This window comes from Dendrobates tinctorius, unplaced genomic scaffold (assembly GCF_039654945.1).
Source record: "Dendrobates tinctorius isolate UK_male_01 unplaced genomic scaffold, ASM3965494v1 ptg000070l, whole genome shotgun sequence".
Lineage (NCBI taxonomy): Eukaryota > Metazoa > Chordata > Amphibia > Anura > Dendrobatidae > Dendrobates > Dendrobates tinctorius.
The window spans coordinates 36833726-36850668 of NW_027361738.1; the positions used below are offsets into that span (position 1 = coordinate 36833726).

The 16943-nt window shown below is 46.2% G+C and overlaps 1 protein-coding gene across 3 annotated transcripts in view; it reads left to right on the top strand.

The window, feature by feature from the left end:
* Nucleotides 1-16943, top strand: part of DPP6 (dipeptidyl peptidase like 6) — a 1805197-nt gene that overhangs the window by 1782655 nt on the left and 5599 nt on the right. The window lies entirely within an intron of this gene.

The window sequence follows — 16943 nt, forward strand, 5'->3', positions numbered from 1 at the left end:
TGCGCAGAGATTCAAAATCTCCCTTATCCTCTCGTCACTTTGGTCACAGCTGTGCCATCGAGCCTGTCACATAGCGCTCAGCTATTCATTGGGCCTCACACAATCCACAAGTGTCCAGTGTCCAAAAGTTTGTGCAGAGATTCAAAATCTCCCTTATCCTCTCGTCACTTTGGTCACAGCTGTGCCATCGAGCCTGTCACATAGCGCTCAGATATTCATTGGGCCTCACACAATCCACAAGTGTCCAGTGTCCAAAAGTGTGTGCAGAGATTCAAAATCTCCCTTATCCTCTCGTCACTTTGGTCACAGCTGTGCCATCGAGCCTGTCACATAGCGCTCAGATATTCATTGGGCCTCACACAATCCAAAAGTGTCCAGTGTCCACAAGTGTCTGCAGAAATTCAAAATCTCCCCTGTCCTATAGACACCTTGTACCTTGTTTTACATTACTATATAGTTTGTTGGATTTTGTCTACATTTCTACCAAAAATGAGGAAGGCTGGTGGAAGAGGCCGTGGAATTGGGCGGGGGTTGGCAGCTGGTAATGATGGTGTTGGTTGTGGATCTGATGGTAGTGGCAAGAGCAAAATAGGACCGAATGCAGGAGGTGTTGAGCCTGCGTCATCGTCTGGCTACATAAGGCCTCGAACGCTTAGTTTTCTAGGAGTTGGCAAACCGCTTTTAAAGCCAGAGCATCAGGAAAAAGTTTTGTCTTACATTGCTGACTCAGCCTCCAGCTCTATCGCCTCCTCTTCTTCAGTTGTAAAAAGTAAAAGCACTGAGTCGTCATTGGAGGCTCATGTTCATGAACCACACCTTTCCTTGTGTCCTTCACCCCAACCAAGATTGAAGGATGACGCAGGCCATACTACTGATTACTCCATGGAGCTGTTTTCACATACCATGCCTGGATTATCAAGTCAAATGGTGAATTACCCAGGCCAAGATGAATCTGACATGGAGTGCACTGATGCACAGCCGCTGATGGATGATTCTGCTGGTACATTCACTCAGAGCACTACATTGTCCTCGCAGTGTACAGAGCCAGATTCTGACCCTGATGAGACTCAGGTGCCCCTTCCCGCACACTATACCACCATACACGGTGACACAGAGGAAGGTGCACATGACATAGAAGAGGAGGTGATGGATGACCCAGTTGTTGACCCAGATTGGCATCCATTGGGGGAAGAGGGTGCTGCTTCCAATAGCTCAGATGAGGAGCATCCACAGCAGACATCAACATCGCAACAGCTGTTATCTGGCAGGCCCGGAGCACTCCAAAGACAGGTTCCAAACATCAAAAGAGTTGCTGGACAGCTTGTCCAGAGGGTCAAAAGATCACAGCGTGCTAGGCCGCAAAATGTCTGCCAAAGTAGGAAGAGTGCAGTGTGGCACTTTTTTGAACAAAATCCTCATGATCAGGCCAAGGTTATCTGTAAGAAGTGCGCAAAGACCTTTAGCCGAGGGAAAAATCTGAAAAATTTGAATACCAGTTGCATGCTTAGACATTTAACCAGCATGCACTTGCAAGCGTGGACACAACACCAAACCTCAAGTGCCACATGTGCAACTGATCACAACGAAGGTAGTCAGCAACGCTACATTGTTTCCCCCACTGTAAGCCCACCGGTTAGCACAGCAGCAAATGTTGAGGTGTCGTTGCAAGGCCACAGCAGTCAGGGAATCCCACTGTTATATCAACGAAAGACTGATTCTAGGCCATCAGAAAGAACACCAACTCCATCACCATCATCAACCCTCTCTCAGTCCGCCCTGCCAACCGCTACTTCCACCATATGCAGCTCTCAAGTCCAGCTCACCCTCCCAGACACTATGAGTAGGTCAAGAAAGTACTCAGTCTCTCATCCGCGTACACTGGGTTTGAACGCCCACATTGCCAAACTAATCTCGTTTGAGATGATGCCCTTTCGGTTGGTGGAAAGCGCAGCTTTCCGCGAACTCATGGCCTATGCAGTACCACGCTATGACCTACCCAGTCGCCACTTCTTCTCTTGCAAAGCCATCCCAGCCCTCCACCATCATGTGAAAGACCGCATTGTCCATGCACTCAAGCAGTCAGTGAGCGGAAAGGTGCACCTCACAACTGATGCATGGTCCAGTCGACATGGCCAGGGCCATTACGTGTCCATCACTGCGCACTGGGTTAATGTGGTGGATGCAGGGTCCACAGGGGACAGCGGTGGTGGGACAGTGCTGCCTAGCCCACGGTATAGGAAACAGTTGGCTGTAGGCATTCGACCCTTTTCCTCCTCCTCCTCCTCCAGAAGCGAAAGCTCGTCCACAGAGCGCAGTCGTACGAGCACTCCATCTGCAGCTGCCACTATTGCACACGATGTGTCCCCCTATCGAGCAGCAAGTGGAAAGCGTCAGCAGGCTGTGTTGCAGATGATGTGTTTGGGCGACAGACACACCGCCGAGGTGCTGGCCGAGTACTTGAAGCGACAAACTGAGTCATGGCTGGGCAGTGTACATCTTGAGGCAGGCAAGGTAGTTAGTGATAACGGCCATAATTTTGTGGCAGCCATAGCCCTTTCAAAACTCAGCCACATACCTTGCTTGGCTCACACCTTGAACCTGGTGGTGCAGTGCTTCCTCAAAAATTATCCGGAGTTAACAGCCCTGCTCCAGAAGGTGCGAAGTCTGTGCGTGCACATCCGCCGGTCGCCTGTACACTCCGTTCGTATGCAGAAGCTGCAGCGATTGCTCCACCTTCCCAACCACCGCCTCATTATCGACATTGCAACAAGGTGGAACTCCACCCTGCACATGGTGGAGCAGCTGTGCGAGCAGAGACAGGCCATAATGCATTTGTGGGAGGATACACGGCCAGGCACTTTGAGAGCAGACATGGAGTTGACAGGTGTGCAGTGGTCGAAGCTGAAAGACCTCTGTAAAGTCCTTCAGTGTTTTGAGGAATGCACACGGCTGGTAAGCGCAGACGACGCCATCCTAAGCATGAGCATCCCACTTATGCGTCTGCTCATGCAAACTTTGACGCACCTTAAGGAGCAGGCGTCTGCAGCCAATGTTGATGAGGAGGAAGAGGAGGAGGGAATCCTTGATGACATTCAGCCATTGTCTGCTCAGGGACCTCTCCTGGACGAGGTGGAGGAAGAAGAGGAGGAGGATGATGGGGATGATTACTTAGGGGAGGAGGATGCATCTCGTGGGGCAAGTGAAAATGTTGGCGTGGCAAGGTCTGGTACAGGGTTTGTGCGTGACTGGAGGGATGTGGATTTGCCAGAAAGTGCTCCTCCACCCAGCACTCGCAGTGCATCATTGACACCGGGAACATTGGCCCACATGTCAGATTATGCCTTGCAGATCCTAAAAAGGGACCCCCGCATTGCCAAAATGATGAACGATGACGACTACTGGTTGGCCAGCATCCTGGATCCACGCTATAAAGGCAAATTACAAAACATCATGCCACAGGAGAACCTTGACCTAATATTGGTTAATAAACAAGCAACTCTGGTAAATCGGTTGCTTGAGGCATTCCCAGCACACAGCAGTGGTGATGGTTCTCACACAAGCCGTACGGGCCGGGGGCAGCTTGGCAGAGGTGTTCGTGGTGCACACAGCAGAAGTGGCGTTGGAGACAGGGGTTTCATGACAATGTTGTGGACTGATTTTTCAAATACCGCTCACACAACTGGTAATACTGCATCGATGGAAAGTGACAGGAGACAGCAGTTGTCAACTATGGTAACAAACTACTTTTCCTCCCATATCGATGTTCTCCCACACAGGTCATTCCCCTTTGACTATTGGGCCGCTAAACTGGACACCTGGCCTGAATTGGCCCAATATGCCTTACAGGAGCTCGCTTGCCCAGCTGCAAGTGTGCTATCGGAAAGAGTCTTCAGTGCAGCTGGATCAATCCTGACAGAAAAAAGGACCCGTCTGTCAACCCAAAATGTGGATGATCTAACCTTCATTAAAATGAACCATGCATGGGTTTCCAAGGATTTTGTCCCACCTTCCCCTGATGACACATAGGGTGACAGAAAAATGGCTTGCTTTGGTCCACCTCTTCCTGGGACTTCACCTATTTCGCCTTTTGCATCAGCTGAATGTCCAACATCAACATATGCCACTTTCTAAAACTCCCTAACTGTGCTGCCTCCCCCCCCATGGCCGGGGTCACCACCTAGCGCACGACACCGTGCGAGTGCCGTTGCCCTGGACAGGTGGGTAGGCCGACTCTTGGGCGCGGGCACTGGCACAGGGTCCCTCATAGTGCAATCAAGTGTCTCTGACGGTGGTGGTGCACACCCGCCGTCAGACACACCGCTGTACTATGAGGGGCCCAGTGCCAGTACCGACGCCCACGAGTGGGCCCCCCTTGCTTGGGCAGGGCCCCAGCATTTGCAATCTTTACCTCTCCCTGCTCCTCCGCTGTGTAATCTGGGCCGTCAAATCCATACTGTGCCTGACACCGTCTGAGCCTGCCTCCTGATGTATAGACATATATTTTGAATGTGTACGCTATCCATACATGTTATCCGGGGATACGGTACCCTTTCTAACCTTTGTGCAATCACGTGCAATCCATACTGGGCCTAACACCGTCTGAGCCTGCCTCCTGAGACATATATTTTGAATGTGTACGCTATCCATACATGTTATCTGGGGATACGGTACCCTTTCTAACCTTTGTGCAATCACGTGCAATCCATACTGGGCCTAACACCGTCTGACCCTGCCTCCTGAGACATATATTTTGAATGTGTACGCTATCCATACATGTTATCTGGGGATACGGTACCCTTTCTAACCTTTGTGCAATCACGTGCAATCCATACTGGGCCTAACACCGTCTGAGCCTGCCTCCTGATGTATAGACATATATTTTGAATGTGTACACTATCCATACATGTTATCCGGGGATACGGTACCCTTTCTAACCTTTGTGCAATCACGTGCAATCCATACTGGGCCTAACACCGTCTGAGCCTGCCTCCTGAGACATATATTTTGAATGTGTACGCTATCCATACATGTTATCCGGGGAAACGGTACCCTTTCTAACCTTTGTGCAATCACGTGCAATCCATGCTGGGCCTAACACCGTCTGAGCCTGCCTCCTGATGTATAGACATAGATTTTGAATGTGTACGCTATCCATACATGTTATCCGGGGATACGGTACCCTTTCTAACCTTTGTGCAATCACGTGCAATCCATACTGGGCCTAACACCTTCTGAGCCTGCCTCCTGAGACATATATTTTGAATGTATACGCTATCCATACATGTTATCTGGGGATACGGTACCCTTTCTAACCTTTGTGCAATCACGTGCAATCCATACTGGGCCTAACACCGTCTGAGCCTGCCTCCTGATGTATAGACATAGATTTTGAATGTGTACGCTATCCATACATGTTATCCGGGGATACGGTACCCTTTCTAACCTTTGTGCAATCACGTGCAATCCATACTGGGCGTGAGAACGGCTGGCGAGCTGTTAAGCAAGCTACAGCACCTGTGGTTTGCACACGTAAGTTTTTCATTTTTTCAGGAATGACGGTTAGGCCTAATTCCGGAACTGCGGTTGACCTGCACTTACTGGGAAATCATCGTTCGCGGGTAATAATTGTAATCAGTGATCCCCATCACTAACGTTGTTCAGCGGGTTATCTGCACCCGTAAGCGACAAACGCTGGCCTTTTCAGTGTAGCGCACATGCAGCCACGGACATGTAAGGGCATGACACACCAGTTATTGGCCAATCTCATGTGCCAGAGCCTCACGTGTCCCTCTAGTAAGCCGGACTCGGACCGCGGGGCATGATGGAGTCTCGTTCGTTAACGGAATTAAGCTTGCAATGTGTGCATCTGTTCTGTAGCTGGCATGGTTGAGGTTTCCCAGGTGGAGTCGAATTTAACCGTAGGCTCCACTCCTGGTGGTGCCCTTCTGGACATTCCTTTAAGGTTCAGCTTTGCAACCATACTGCCCACGTAAAACAAACACTTTGCCTTCATGAACGCTGTTTGGAGGGTCATGACTCGTGGGAATAACACCGCCCAATCAGTTAACCTGCTAGAGAGATCCTTCGTTGCTCCCAAGCATGACATCACACTCCCTAGGAAGAAGGTAATGCCACTGTGGCGACCGTACTCCTGGGGGCGACACAAGTGCACTGATGCCCAGCCACTGCTCGATGAATCTGCTGATACATTGACCCAGACCACTACATTCCCCTCGCACGCTACACGACCTGAATCTGACCCTGATGAAACTCAGGTTACCCTTCCCATATACAGTTCCATCTTACACGGTGACAAAGAGGAAGCTGCAGATGAAAGTGCAGGTTCGTCCCACCCGCCATCAGACACACCACCGTACTATCATGGGCCCTGTGCCAGTGCCGTCGCCAACGAGTGGGCCCCCCCCAACTTGCAAAGTTGAAATACTGTCCAGTGAGATGGAAGATGGGGACGACGAGGAATCCAGAGAAGTACAGGGATTCCCTAGCGAGGAGACTTATTTGATTGTTTTCAATGTTGGGACAGCAATTTTTGGGGAGCACTATACTCTGGAGAATGATAGATGGGGCCCACCATACACTGGAACATTCCAAAGGTGGACATCAGACACTGGTGCAGCATTTACAGGGCCCATTATACACTAGAGCATTAGAAATGAGGCCCATTATGTTTGGAGCATTATTTGGGCCCATAAGACAGTGGAGCTTCATCCATGGGGACCAACATATACTGTAGCATTATGTGGAGCTCATCATATACTGTTTCAAACATTATATGGGACCAATGATTCTGTATGGAGAAATAGATGGGCCTCGTCATGAGATGTAAAAAGTGAGGTATTTTTCATTGTACTATACCGCTATTTCTCTGCCGTATCGGAGCATGATGAGTTGTGGTATGTGTTAAAGGGGCGCTCTTTCGCCCAGGGCATATGAAAACCTGCAGCCAGCCCTCCCCCCCACAACTTTAGCCAAATAACCCCCATTTTTCAGTGCGTAACTTGTATTATGAAGTTAATTAAGGTTGACAAGCTGAAGTAAGAAGAATTGATGCTTTTGGCATTCAAATGGGCACTGTAGGTGTGTTTCCTGTCCTCCTCTCACTGCCGACTTTTATTCCCCATTGACTTACATTGGGTTTCGTGTTTCGGGACGACCCCGACTTTTCCCTATAATCGGACGATCTTGCTCGACCCGACTTTTAGAAAAGTCGGGTTTCACGAAACGAAACGCGACCCTACAGAACCAAAAGTCGCTCAACTCTACTTTTGACATCTCTTGCAAGCCTCAATTCATTGTCAGCTTTAGTAATCTGATTTGTGCCCTGCAGCTTCTGCAGACAGCATTATATTCTTTAGATATGCCTCCCTCTTTCCATTTTATAAACTTTTTTTCTTCCTTTTTTAGCATGTGCTTAAGTTCTGTGTTCATCCATCCTGGTTTCCTTAAATGCTTCCTATTCTTCCCTCTTTTCGGAATTGTTAACAATTGTGCTTTGAGAATTTCATTTTTCAAGATTTCCCATCCTTCCTGGACATTTTTGTCTTTAAGGATATCCAGCCATTGGATCCCTCCAATTCTCTTTCTGAATCCCTTAAAATCTGCCTTTCTGAAATCCAACCTTGACGTCTGAGTCTTCACAGGTCTTCCTCCTCTAGTTATCCAAAATTCTAAAATAGCATAGTGGGTCTTAAGTTCAGGTTTCTATCTCTTGCCCAAAGTGAAGATCACTTACAAAAATAGTTGTCTTGCCCTAATGGAGATTTCCTGGCTTATACATTTAACCATTGAATTGATTGTTAACAGTGTAATACTCCAGTGCCCCAGTAGAGGCACTGCGGGGAAATGAAACTCTTATGATCACATTACACCTGGGACTCACTTTGTGATCAGTTTTTTTTCAGGAATGTTTCTAACAAGTAGGAAGCAGAGCATCTCATTAACTTTATTCTACCTGATTTCTTAAATAGGGGAAGGATTTGGTATAGTTAGATTGTTATACCTCAATGGCAATTCCAAACTGTAGGAAATTAGAACTACTCTTGGCATCAGGGTGATGTATTACCTCTATTGCTTCGCTGTTCTAGGTTTGAAGCCAACTGCATAATCTTTGTATTTTTCGATTGTCCACATTAGCAATCTTCATAGCACTCGGAACGAAACAGGGAGTTTGATAATATGGGAGAGTGAAGAATAGGAAATGCACAGCTTTTTTATGTTCCTTTAACTTAACCGCACATTTGCATAATCTTTGAGACATCAATTGCACAGATTTTTTTCTCTTTTGGCCTTGAAAAACAGACATGACCTCGGTTATTGACAAAATCATTAATATCATTTATATCAAACGAGCCGCTGGCTGACATTTCCATTTTACAGCGTTAACCTTTATTATGCAACATTTTTAATTAGATAATGATTCCCTTAAATTCATAATCTGATTATAAATAAGAAACTGTCATTACAAATGTGGTTAATTGCAGCATATTAGCAGCACGGTACTTGTATAGAATTGCCAGGATGCTGCTCTGTCCCTGATACAGTTTTCCAATATATCGAAGTTCTTAAAGTATCTCCAGTTTTACTTTTTCTCACCCAAACCAGTAAAACACATTGGTGGATGATTTCATTGGATACCTCTGTAGGGGTTGTTGGTATTCTGGGTTTTCTCAGAGCTCCATATCTGCTGCATAGTCATGGTTATAGGACACAGAGCTTATGTGCATACTATTTATATAAGAAATTTAAACTACAGGGTGGACCCTTTATATGGCTACACCTGGGTGGGCAATTTATATGGCTACACCTTGATGGGCCGACTTCAAAATGGCCACCATCGTCACCACCCGTCTTGAAAAGTTTTCCCCCTCCCATATACTAATGTGCCACAAACAGGAAGTCGATATCACCAACCATTCCCATTTTATTTAGGTGTATCCATATAAATGGCCCACCCAGGTCTAACCTTATAAATGGCCCACCCTGTACATTACTGCTCTAGACAATAAGAAAAAAAATGGAGATGCTAAGCACATAATTTGGCCATAATTTGACCAAATTGCTAAATTTTCACCAACATTAGCAGATTTTTACAAATAAAAGCAAAAAGTGTCAGCCTAAATTTACACTAGCATTAAGTACAATATGTCATGAAAAACAGCCTCAGAATCACTGGGATCATTTGAAGCGTTCCAGAGTTATTGCCTCATTAAGTGACACTGGTCAGAATTGTAAAATTTGGTCTGGTCAGGCTCAGGGAAGAAGAGGTTAAACACAAAATTACTGTTCAAACAGAAGCACAAGCACTGTGTGCATCCTTTCCTTAAGGTAGAGTAGCACATAGTGACTTACCAGCGATCCCGACAACGATATCAACGTGTCAGGATCGCTGGTAAGTCGCTATGTGATCGTTGGTGAGCTGTCACAAAGACAGCTTCACCAACAATCAGTACAACGACGGCGAGCGCGCGGTGTCGCTGTGTTCATTAGTTACCAGCGCGCTGATGCAGGGAGCTGGTAACTAATGTACACATCGGGTATCCAAGGGATCGCTATGTGTGACGGGGCCTTTAGCCAAATAGTTTACTGTTATGAGCTCATTTTCTCCTTAACCTTTGATGTCCGATGAACTCCCTCTGCTGGTGAAAGGAGGTAGTGAAATTGATTTGGATGGGAAAAACCTGTCATCTGAACAGGTGGAGTGTGATTGGACATCCGGAATCTCTGAGTGGATATAAGGCCGCTGACGCCCTGCTAGGTTGCTGGTGATCCTCTCTGCTCTGAGCTCTGGCCTCCAGTTTAGTCCTGTCTACTAAAGCTAAGTTTTTGCTCCGCTATTGTTCCATGAGATTTTGTCTGGTTTACTTAGTGTTTGTGTTCAGCCAGCCCTGGTTGGGACTGGCTGAACTCCATTTTTTTTCTCTGATCAGTTGATCTCTTTGCTCTGTTTTCAGAATATACCTGAGTGCTGATATAGTGATTTTGAAGTCTAGTGACTTCAGGGCCTTTTCTATCAGATGTGTTGGACATTATTTTTGGCAGGGTTTTTGCGTGATTGCAGACAGTTGCTTTTCTTTCCTGTCCTATCTAGTTAGCGAGGGCCCCATCATTTGCTCAGCCTGTCTTTCTGTCTGTGTTTGTGTTTTCATCTGTTTTCACCGTCAATACATGTTGGGGGCTATCTATTGCTTTGGGGTCTGCTCTGGGGCAGTTTAGATTTCTCCTTTCTTTCTTTAGGTTTATTTAGTTCTCCGGCTGTGAACGAGGTGTCTAGGACCACCGTAGGAACACCCCACGGCTACTGTTAGTTATTGTGAATAGGATCAGGGGTCTGCAATCCGCTAGCTACCAACCTCTCCGGTTTTCTGGACTTAGCTTGTATTTTTGCTTTTTCCTCCTCCGGTGACTCATTCATAACAGAATCACCAGCCATACCGCAGATTCTAGGGTACTCAATAGCAGGAAAGAATTGTAAAAAAAAAAAAGTGTCAGAATTTTTTTTTAAGTATATCTTCTCTTTTTCTCTGGGGCCGTAGGAGGAATTTTCTTAATGAAGATTATGCAATTGTCTGATCATGTGGAGCAGCTGGCTGCTGAAGTGCGGGGAATTTCCGCCTATCTTGCTCATTCACATGCTGCTGAACCAAAGATTCCTACACCTGATGTGTTTTTTCGGGATCGGTCTAAATTTTTGAATTTTAAGAATAATTGTAAATTATTTCTTGCCTTGAAGCCTAACTCATCTGGGAGCTCTGCGCAGCAGGTTAAAATTGTCATCGCTTTGCTGCGCGGTGATCCCCAGGATTGGGCGTTTTCTTTGACACCTGATGATCCTATTCTAAATAATGTGGATGCATTTTTTCAAGCCTTGGGGTTGTTGTATGATGAACCTAATGCTATTGATCAAGCTGAGAAAGCCCTGTTGGCATTGAGCCAGGGTCAGGATTCTGCAGAGTTATACTGTCAAAAATTCCGAAAGTGGGCAGTCCTTACCACCTGGAATGATGGTGCCTTGGCAGCTCTCTTTTGGAAGGGTTTGTCAGAAACCGTAAAAGATACTATGGTGGGATTTCCTGTTCCCACTGGTCTTGACAATTCTATGTCATTAGCCATTCAGGTTGATCGGCGTTTAAATCAACGTAAAAGTACACGAGAAATGTTGCCACCTGTTGAACAAATGTGTGAACGTATGCAATGTGATAGAGTTTTGTCTAGGGCGCAACGTCAGGAGTTCAGAAGGCGTAATAAGCTGTGTTTTTCTGTGGAGATGCCTCTCATATGATTTCTGTCTGGCCTAAGGCTACTTTCACACATCAGTTTTTTGCCGTCAGGCAGGATCCGGCTATTTTTAGAAAAAACGGATCCGGCATAAATTTTGGAGAACTGTAGAAACGGATCCGTTTTTTTGCTGGATCCGTCTAGCAGGTTATATCTGTTCCTGGGGGCTGGCCAATTGGATCTGAGCATGCGCAGACTTAAAAAAACCGGATCCGGTGGCTGGATCCGTCTCATTCCGGCGCCCATAGACTTTCATTGCAGCAAAAAGCTGGAAGCGCCGGATCCGGCGCTTCCGGCTTTTTCGCCGGAGACAAAAAACGTTACAGTAGCCGTTTTTTCCAGACGCCGGAATGAGACAAGTTGCCGGATCCGGCAAAAAACGGATGAAACGCAATGCCATCCGGCACGATCCGGCGCTAATGCAAGTCAATGGGGAAAAACTGGATCCGGCATTGCATTTTGCCGGATCCGGTTTTACAAAAAAAAGCCGGATCGCGCCTGAAGGCAAAAAACTCATGTGTGAAAGAGGCCTAAACGAGAGAAACGTTTTGCACACACATTTGCTGTGGGTGGTGTTCAACCTAAGTTTCTTCTGACAATTACTCTGATCTGCTCCCTGTCCACATTTTCCACCAAGGCTTTTGTGGATTCGGGAGCAGCTCTGAACCTGATGGACTTGGATTTTGCTAAACGTTGTGGGTTTCCTATGACACCTCTGTGGACGCCTATCCCTTTGAGGGGTATTGATGCTACTCCTTTGGCGAAGAATAAACCTCAGTTTTGGACCCAGGTGGTAATGCGGGTCGCCCCAGACCATCAAGAAAATTGCAGATTTTTGGTGTTGCATAATTTGCATGATACCATTGTTCTGGGATTTCCCTGGTTGCAAATCCATAATCCAGTTTTGGATTGGAAATCTGTTTCTGTGGTGAGTTGGGGTTGTCGGTGTGCTCTTGGTGACGCTCCTGTTTTCTCCACCTCTCCCCAGTCGCATGATGTTCCTGACTGTTTGGCTGATTTTTATGATGTATTTAGTGAGAATAAGTCTGCATCTTTGCCTCCTCATAGGAGTTATGACTGTGCAACTGAGTTGAGCCCTGGGTGTAAATTTCCCAAGGGTCGACTTTTCAATTTATCTGTACCCGAGCATGAGGCTATGCGATCTTATATTAAGGAGTCGTTGGAGAAGGGTCATATTAGACCATCCTCTTCACCCTTGGGTGCTGGGTTTTTTTTCGCTGCTAAGAAAGATGGTTCATTAAGGCCTTGTATTGACTATCATTCCCTCAACAAAATTACTGTTAAATATCAGTATCCGTTACCCCTGATTTCTGGTCTATTCTCCAGAGTTAAAGGTGCTTGCTGGTTTACCAAGCTTGACCTCAGGGGGGCTTATAATCTTATTCGCATTAAGCATGGGAATGAATGGAAGACGGTGTTTAATACTCCAGAGGGACATTTTGAGTACCTGGTGATGCCTTTTGGGCTCACTAATGCCCCTTCTGTCTTCCAGTGCTTCATGAATGATATTTTCCGGGACTTTGTGGATAAATTTTTGATCATCTATCTGGATGATATTTTGATCTTTTCCAGGGATTGGGACTCTCATGTGGAACATGTTCGGACTGTGTTCCGGATTTTGAGGGAGAATTCCCTGTATGTTAAGGGATCGAAATGCCTTTTTGGTGTAAAGAGGATTTCATTTTTGGGATTTATTTTGTCTCTGTCAACTATTGAAATGGACCCGGCCAAGGTACAGGCCATTTATGATTGGGTTCAGCCCACTTCTTTGAAGGCCCTCCAGAAGTTTTTGGGTTTTGCTCATTTTTATCTTAAATTTATAGCTAATTTTTCTGGTATTGCCAAACCATTGACTGATTTGACTAAGAAGGGTACTGATGTGCTGAATTTGTCTCCAGAGGCTGTTTCTTCCTTTCAGGAGCTGAAGCGGAGGTTCACTTCTGCTCCGGTTTTGCGGCAACCTGATGTCTCACACCCGTTTCAGGTAGAGGTGGACGCTTCTGAGATTGGTGCAGGAGCTGTTTTGTCCCAAAAAGATCCGGTAACATCTAAAATGAATCCCTGTGCTTTCTTTTCCTGAAAGTTCTCCCCCTCTGAACGCAACTATGATGTGGGGAATCGGGAACTGTTAGCCATGAAATGGGCATTTGAGGAGTGGAGACATTGGTTGGAGGGAGCTAAACATCAAGTCGTGGTCCTTACTGACAACAAGAATTTGATTTACCTTGAGTCGGCCAAACGCTTGAATCCTAGACAGGCTAGGTGGGCCTTGTTTTTCACACGTTTTGATTTTGTGGTCTCTTTTCTTCTGGGCACTAAGAATGTCAAGGCAGACGCCCTCTCTAGGAGTTTCTTTGTTGATTCTCCTAATGTGACCAAGCCTGCTACCATCTTAGGTGAGGGGGTAGTTCTTTCTGCCATCTCGACCGATTTGAGACGTGCTCTGAAAGATTTTCAGGAGGACAAACCTGAGCATTGTCCCATTGGAAAATTGTATGTTCCTGACCAGTGGAGGAAGAGAGTAATGTCTGAAGTTCATTGTTTCGCATTGGCTGGTCATCCAGGTATTTTTGGTACTAGAGATTTGGTGAGTCGGTCTTTTTGGTGGCCCGCCTTGTCTCGTGATGTCAGGAATTTTGTGCAGTCCTGTGGGACTTGCTCCTGGTCTAAACCTTGTTCTCGCTCTAGTGGGTTGTTGATGCCTTTGCCGGTGCCCAGGAGGCCATGGACCCATATTTCAATGGATTTTATTTCTGATATGCCTGTCTCTCAGAGAATGACTGTTATTTGGGTGATTTGTGATAGATTCTCTAAGATGGTCCATCTTGTACCACTCCCTAAGTTGCCATCTTCCTCAGAGTTGGTGTCCTTGTTTTTGCAACAGGTGGTTCGCTTGCATGGGATTCCTGAGAACATTGTGTCTGACAGAGGAGTTCAGTTTGTTTCTTGATTTTGGAGGACTTTTTGTTCCAAGCTGGGAATTCAGTTGTCCTTCTCCTCTGCGTTTCACCCTCAGACCAATGGGCAGACAGAGAGCACAAACCAGACTTTGGAGTCTTATTTGAGATGTTTTATTTCTGCTGATCAGGATGATTGGGTTTCATTTTTGCCCTTGGCCGAATTTGCTTTAAATAATAGAGCTAGTTCTGCCACTTTGATGTCACCTTTTTTTTGTAACTTTGGGTTTCATCCTCGATTCTCTTCAGGGCAGGTGGAATCTTCTGCCGGCCCAGGTGTTGACACTGTGGTGAAGAGAATGCACCAGATCTGGGACCAAGTGGTGGATAAGTTGTCTCTCTCCCAGGAAAAGGCCCAGCGGTTTTCCAACCGGCATAGGACCATTGGTCCCTGGTTTAAGGTGGGTGATATGGTTTGGTTGTCATCAAAGAATATCTCTACGAAGGTGGCTTCTCCAAAGTTTAAACCTAGATTTATTGGACCTCACAAGATTTTGGAGATTCTTAATCCGGTCTCTTTTCAATTGGCTCTTCCTTTTACATTCAAGATCCATAACGTGTTTCATAAGTCTCTGTTAAGGAGGTTTGTTGAGCCAGTAGTTCCTGTGGTGGCACCTCCTGACCCTGTATTGGTTGAAGGTAATGTGGAATATGAGGTTGAGAAGATACTGGATTCTCGTCTGGCTAGATGGAGACTCCAGTATTTGTTTAAGTGGAAGGGTTATGGCCAGGAGGATAATTCTTAGGTCTCTGCATCCGATATTCATGCCGAAAGATTGGTTCGTGCTTTTCATCGGGCCCATCCTGATCGCCCTGGTGGCGTGGATGAGGGTTCGGTGACCCCTCCTCAAGGGGGAGATACTGTTATGAGCTCATTTTCTCCTTCACCTTTGATGTCCGATGAACTCCCTCTGCTGGTGAAAGGAGGTAGTGAAATTGATTTGGATGGGAAAAACCTGTCATCTGAACAGGTGGAGTGTGATTGGACATCCGGAATCTCTGAGTGGATATAAGGCCGCCGACGCCCTGCTGGGTTGTTGGTGATCCTCTCTGCTCTGAGCTCTGGCCTCCAGTTTAGTCCTGTCTACTAAAGCTAAGTTTTTGCTCTGCTATTGTTCCATGAGATTTTGTCTGGTTTACTTAGTGTTTGTGTTCAGCCAGCCCTGGTTGGGACTGGCTGAACTCCATTTTTTGTCTATGATCAGTTAATCTCTTTGCTCTGTTTTCAGAATATACCTGAGTGCTGATATAGTGATTTTGAAGTCTAGTGACTTCAGGGCCTTTTCTATCAGACGTGTTGGACATTATTTTTTGGCAGGGTTTTTGTGTGATTGCAGACAGTTGCTTTTCTTTCCTGTCCTATCTAGTTAGTGAGGGCCCCATCGTTTGCTCAGCCTGTCTTTCTGTCTGTGTTTGTGTTTTCATCTGTTTTCACCGTCAATACATGTTGGGGGCTGTCTATTGCTTTGGGGTCTGCTCTGGGGCAGTTTAGATTTCCCCTTTCTTTCTTTAGGTTTATTTAGTTCTCCGGCTGTGAACGAGGTGTCTAGGACCACCGTAGGAACACCCCATGGCTACTGTTAGTTGTTGTGAATAGGATGAGGGGTCTGCAATCTGCTAACTACCAACCTCTCCGGTTTTCTGGACTTAGCTTGTATTTTTGTTTTTTCCTCCTCCGGTGACTCATTCATAACAGTTTACTGCACTTTCTCACCGCGTTTACACAGACTGACGGGTGGCGTAATATGACTGCCAATCGGTAAAATTTTCAGTGGTTGTTTGAATGCCTGTTCATACAGTAAGCATTGCACACTGAGCGATCTATATTAACAACACTTGTTCACGACTATCACTCAGTGTAAGCGCCCCTTTACTTGCTTTTCATCTGTTTCCACCACCCACCCACCCTCTTTCTTGATTGACCGTTCTGGTGCTATAGGAGCCAGAAAAGGGTGGAAGGGAAGGTGAAATGCATTCTTTGGCCATGACAAGGGTGAGAGCCACATTCAGCACTGAGAAAGGGTCGCGAGCCACATCCGGCTCCCACCCCTTTCAAAGTAGTGCCAACCAAAGCCCCCATTACAGGTATAATCATAATCAAAGATTTTCCACAGAAATCACTAAAGCAGTACACTGAGATCCAGGGGTTCCCACAATACTCCCATTCACTATTCTCCCATCAAGGACTCCCAACACACTGTCACATCCAGCTTCAAGCACCTCCTCTAACAGGTAGTACCATCCTCCAGTGTAAAATACCTAAATAATCTTTAAACCTCTAAGATCAGTAAATGTGCATCCAGATCTGCTCTTCTGTGCAGGGCTACTCACAAAATTCACCATTTTGATATGTATTCTTCATACCTGTTTGCTAGAGCTAATGAACCAAGTTGGCAGACAGTCGCGAGCCACAATTCATGGGACCGCGAGCCACATGTGGCTCCGAGCTACGAGTTGGGGACCCCTGGTCCAGGGAGTGTATGTGCTTGGTTTAAATAGTTGTTTTATGCTGTCAAATGCTTGTTTGGCCTAAATTATTTTCTGAATTCCACCATACGCACACTTCTCCAATCTTACATGTGTTCTTTGTAGGCAAAGTTGAAAAAGCAGCTGGCACGTTCTTCCCAGGAGATCAAAAGAATGAAGCAGTTGATATTAGGCTCATAGTTT